This window comes from Parus major, chromosome 11, assembly GCF_001522545.3.
Source record: "Parus major isolate Abel chromosome 11, Parus_major1.1, whole genome shotgun sequence".
In the NCBI taxonomy this organism is placed as follows: Eukaryota; Metazoa; Chordata; class Aves; order Passeriformes; family Paridae; genus Parus; species Parus major.
Genome location: NC_031780.1, coordinates 3,684,799 through 3,690,798, shown reverse-complemented (window position 1 = coordinate 3,690,798; position 6,000 = coordinate 3,684,799). Strand labels below are relative to the sequence as shown.

Genomic DNA, 6,000 nt, shown 5'->3' with positions numbered 1-6,000 from the left:
CTTTCCCTTTCCCTTTCCCTTTCCCTTTCCCTTTCCCTTTCCCTTTCCCTTTCCCTTTCCCTTTCCCTTTCCCTTCCTTCCTCCTTCCCCCCATTTTACCCCATTATTTTTTCATTCTAACCCACCACAACTCAATCATGAATTTTAACACCTGAAGAGTTCTTGAAGTGGTCTCAGTCCCAGAAATAGTTTGGGAGGTTTTCCCAGAGGGACTTTTACCTGGAGCTTAATTAATTAGTTTTTGTTTCTGTGAGTACCTTTCCAGGTAGACTGATGAGCAGCAGAACAAAATGAAGCCATGCAGAAACTTCCCTTTTTTTGCCCATACCTGATGAATATCAGTGGTTTTAAGCATCTTTGTGTTTTTCTATAAAAAGGCACAAATTCAGAGCCTGCAGACATTGTAGCCATGTTCCAGAGAGCAGAATTTAATCCTCAGCCTTCCATTTACCTAACTGATTTTTTGGATTGGTTGTTCTTGCTGCAGACTTGTAAACAAAGATTTCACCAAAAAAAAAAATTAATTCAGTCCTTCATTACTGAGTCCTACTTTTACTTTGTAAAGCAAACTGGTTTGTGCCTTGAAAGATCACAAAACATTTACAATGCAGAGGCTGTGAAAAATCAAAAGTAAAAACTGAAAATGCATCCAAAATTATTATGGTCAATTTCATATATTTGAAAAGTTGTTGAGTTTTTTTGGTTTTGTTTTTTTTCTTTCTTCTAAGCTACTATTGAATTATTTTTGTAATTTCACCAGGGAGGCGGAAGAATATTATGTAGTCAGAAAAAATATAGAATAAACTGAAAGAAACACTTTCTGTTAAGAAACAATGCTGTGCCTACGAGCCAGCATTGTGGCAGTAAGACAATGACAATAATAAAGCTTGTTTAGGTGACTCACAGCTATAATTTCTGCTTTGCATCTCATTTACACCATCAAATCCTTGTCATACCATGATAATGCTTTATATTTATGTGGTGTCTTTCATCTAAATGGCTTTCCAAGTGTTTCATGTGTTGCTTGGTGTGCAGCTTACATCAAATTAATCCATCACTTCAGTACAGATATTTCTGTAGTGAGATAGAGCCGCTGCTTGTGTCCATGTAGCAAAGGCTGTGCACAGTCTTAAGAAGTAAAACACCTTTAAAATCTGCAGAGGAGATTAGGGAGATTAGAATTGTGTAGCACCACAATTCCCCTTGACCACCATTTTCCATTGAATTGCTCCAGTGGAGGGTTTGATATGAACTGATTTTGCTCAGGTGGAGGTTTCCAGCCCTCCAGGGGCCCAGGTTAGTCCCTTGGGATGGGAGGAAAGTGGCAGCAGGATCAGCTGAACCACTTTGGGCAATCACAAATTCTCTTTCCTCCTTGTGCTTCCCCTGCCTCAAACACCCATGACTTGGTTTGTCCTTTGGAACCTGGGCTTTGTGTCCCACTGAATTCCACCTGAAATGCTCGTTTCTGACATTTATGAGACTCTCATTCCTGATTGATCCAGCATGCAGACCTTTGTGACCACTCTGAAAATTCATTTGTACTTGGAGATGTTCCAGGTACAGAGCTATGGAAAATACGTTGTTTCCTTGGCAAATAAATCCTGGCAGTTCAGGTGCATTTGTACTGAATGACAGCCTGCAAAAGAAAAGGCAAAAAGCAGGTTGCAAGAGATTCTATAACTTGTCATCACATTCTCAGGAAATTAAACAGACAAAATATGGTAACAAAGGCAGTGGGGCTTCAGTGGAGGGAGATAATTGCAATAATACAATTTCTTTGTGGAATTTCAAACACAGACATATGAATTTAATACATCCCATTATTTTCCATCTTTTATGATATATAGAAGAGGAAAGAAAGCACAGAATACCTTCCACTGGAATATCACCCTGATAAATGCAAACTGACATAGAGTTTTAATTTGTTTGTTCCTGATTGGGAATCACAGCGTGCAGAATGTTAATGAGCCGTTGGGTAGTGATCACCGACCCCAGGCACGTTTATCTTGCTTTGTGTTTGCTGCTGGTAGCAGCTCTTTAATTTGGGTGTCAGTGCCCCACTCTGAGACAGTTTTTTAGTGGCTTCATGAAGTTGTTGTTTGTGCCTGCTCACACTGCTGTTGGACAGGAGGCATTCGGGTGGTTCTGATGCACTCAAGTTCATCTCTTCATCTGCTCTCAGAAGTCACTAAACAGAATCTCATTTACTACAGCAGCTTTAAATGAGGCTGTGAGATAAGAACCTGATTTTCAGCTGTGTCTGAGATGATGTGGTGTCGGTGCCTGGATGCTCAGGTGATAAGGTTTTGCAGAGTGATCTTTTTGTGTACCTGCCCTGTGGTGGGAATCTGACAGGACTGGTTTGTCCTGAGACCATCCAGAGGAACTTTCTGTCAGCAAGAGCTGGCAGTGCACTGTCCTTTCAGTTCATGGTGGGGCTCAGCCTGGAGGGGGATTTGGCTCAGTGCTACCCCTGGCTCCAGGAGGAAACAACCCCTAAATTAAACTTGTAAAATCCAGGGAAGGGAGGAGCAGTCTGTTGGGATGAGTCTCTCCTCTGCTCAGGCTGTGTTTGAGCACAGCTGCTTTGAACATTTCTGGTCTCCCTGCCATCCCTGTACTGACTCCTGTAAGAAACAGAAACTGCTCCTTGTCACCCTCCAGGACCTCCATGTCCTGTGGAACCACACTGGTGATCCCTCACGAGAATTCCACTGTGTTCATCTGCTTCCCCTCAGTCCATCCTGATGGCAAACATTGCTGACTTGTTACATTTTCAAGTCTATTTATGCACCCTCACAAGCCTCACTCTCTTCATTTACATCCATCACTGTATTTCCTCAAAATCTTTCAGTTCCCCATTAGCTGCTGGCCACTCAGTGTTTCCTTCCAAGTTTGTATCAGTCCATTTTCTGTGTATTTTGCCACAGGATTTTGGATACGAAAAAAAGAACTGCATCTTTTTTCTCCCTTATATTTATAAAACTTAAAAAATGACAGAATTGCTAAAATCTCTGGCACAATAAATGACAGAGTGGCACATCACCGAGCAGGTTAACCTCACATTTCAAATACTCAGAAGCACTAAATGCACAGAGTTCCTTCCAGCAAACCCACTCTGGCCCAGGGTATTTGCCTTCTAAGTTATTAGTGTTAAAATGGGTCCAAATGATAGCAGTTTAAATAAAGTACCCAACTCATCTACTTTATTCTTAATTTATAGTGGTGCTTAGGGGATGTGCAGATATTTAAAATGAGTAAAATCAATTAACTTGTGATCCAATTATTTGTGTTAGCCACTGTGGGGTTTTATTTTAGAGCACTGGTTCAGACTTTCCCAGTTAAGCACTGTGCTTTGAGAGTGCAAACCTTTCACTGTGAAATATGAGGAACCTGTGGTTATTTTTTTTTTTCTGTTTCCAAATCTAATTCCTATTTTTGCCCTTTTATCATTTTTAAATTCCCTTTTTTACCTTTGTTTTTGAAAGGGACTCGGTTTAAGTGTAACAGATTTTTCTAAATGTTGGGAGGTTTATTCCTTACATAAAGGTGACTGAACAGACAAAAGAGTTCACCTTCTAGATAAAATACACTATATTTTTCTAGGGACATGGTTTCACAGTAGATATGTGTCTTTTGCTATCATAAATCTGTGATTTATTACACTTTTCACATTATAAATTTAGAGTAGACCTCTGTGACAACTTCTGTGGTCTGATCATTCTGCTTTTCCATCCATCTTGAACAGATTTTACTCTAACCTCCCAGACAGCTTCAAATATCTGTTTTTACGTGGTCGTTTCCAAAATGTGAAGGATGCTAGGGGTGAGGGTACCACTGTAGCAGGAATTATTTGGCTTGGCACAGCCTTTCCCTGTGGATGCTGGCATTTCCTTGACCTGCAGGAGTCAGAAGCTCAGCAGAGCTGTGCCCCCAGCAGGTCCATGTGCCCTTTCTCTCTGCAGCTGCAGCTCCTGAGAGCTCCTCCTAAACCAGGAGAAAACAGGGATGCAGGAGAAAGCCAATCTAGCCGAGATATCCTTGATTTAGATATCCTTAGCCAGACATTCTATATTTTTGAACTAGCTGGCACACCATGGCAACTTTTTCCATCCCAGTCTGGCACTGATGGGGTAAAAATAATAAATTCCTCTCACAGGCTTCACAATAATGCATCTGAATAAAACATCCATATCTTTTAATATTTTACCCTAACAGCTCTTACAGCTCCCAAGGTGAGCCAGGGAGTATTGAACACTTAATTGAATCAGACTGGAGGATTAAGGAAGAGATTTTTCTGAAGGATCAATATGAATTAGGAGCAGATGCCTGGTCAAATCTAAGGGTTAGATTTTTTAGTATTAGGCTCCTTGAAGTCTGGTCACCTTTTTTTATGCAGCTGAATGGAAATTGGTGGGTACCGACCACTTGTGGGAAAAATTCTGACCCTTTTGGGTCTAATGTCTCATTGTGCATGCTCAAACTGGGACAATATGAAATAATATAAAATATCAATCGAGCTAATTGGTTATTTTCAATCAGAGTAAGAGGTATCCAAGTCTGCTTGTGACAACATTTGGCTGAGCTGGAAGGAACACAGTCTTGGTAATCATTCTTCTGTTATTCCTGAGATTCTTAATAGAGTTTTCCTTTTAATTTGTTTCAAAGCAAGTGAAAATATTGTTATATTATCATTTAGAGTTAATTAAACTGCAAATGAGCTTAATGAACTGTCTGAAACAAAGCTCAATCACAACCTGTTACATATTAACTATCAAAATCAAAAGAATCTTTAAATTCTTTGTTATATTCACCAAGGAAGATAGAAATAGCCAGTTATTAATGTCATCCTTTTATGAAATCAAGTTTGAGGCTGGAAAGCTTGAACTGAGTGCATGCACTCAAATTATACAGACAAATTGAAAAAGGGTTTGGGAAGATAAATGAAATCTATTGGAAAAAGAAGAAAAACGAAGATAAGTGAACACAGGGGAAGACATAGTCATCTTTTCTTTATTTTCATATGAGGAAATCCACTTTACCTCCTATTTGTCCAGACTGGGAGATCTATATATTAATAAAACGCCATTTTCTGGATTTGGTATTTTCACAAACTCTTCTGCAGTGTTGTGACTTCTTGTGTTGTGTAAGAGGGAAAGACATTTAGTTTATTCAGGTCTTGAAGCCACTTGGGTGACTCTTGCCCTTGAGTGATGCATTGTCACCAACCATAGTACAGCAAAACCTATTTGTGTCATTAAAGTTTGTAATTTTGGACTTTTGAAGGTTTAATCCCTGGAAATGCTAAGATTTCTTAATGATCTGTAATGGCAGTGCTGATGTTCAGCACTTCTCAGGATTAGGTCTGTTATCAGCCTGGTTTATCCACCTCCAAAGCAGGCATTTTCTTATCACTCTTTTATACAGTGCTTTTAGCACGTCAGCCTCAAGTACTTGAAAGGTGAGGAGTGTTATTAAGTGTGACCCTTACAAGCTTTTCCAATGGTTTGCTTAATGTTTTTTCCTACATAAACAAGAATGATGGAGAATAAACTAGAATTTTCTTACAGGGCTTGGCTGGTTGAATCGTTCAGCAATGCATTTCGCAAGATCATAAAAAATTCTTCTGCTGCAAAAACAAAGCAGCACTGACTTTTAGTTATGCAGACAAAGTGGTAACATGAGGTCCAATTATTTTTGAGTGTCTTAGAGCAAATCCTCAAAAAAACGCTCTGGGAATGGTTTTTGTGAAACCTGTTTTGTGTCCTGGTAACGATGCATTGTAAAAAGGAATGTGGGTGGGATAATTCATGAAAAAAAAAAAGTGTGAAATGCAAAACTGGAGCTGTTTGTAAATAAAAGTAGATTTGAAGGCATGAGTGGTCTGTACAAGGCAGGTTCCTCTTCCCTCAGTTCCTGTGCTGGAAATACATGCAGCTGTGCAGCACTGCTGGCATTTTCATGCTTCACTTTCCAGCAATATGAGCTGAGCTCTCT

General features: G+C 39.6%; 1 protein-coding gene across 3 annotated transcripts in view; it reads left to right on the top strand.

Moving 5' to 3' along the window:
* The window catches only part of CDH13 (cadherin 13), a 426,254-nt gene that overhangs the window by 368,922 nt on the left and 51,332 nt on the right, over positions 1-6,000 (top strand). The window lies entirely within an intron of this gene.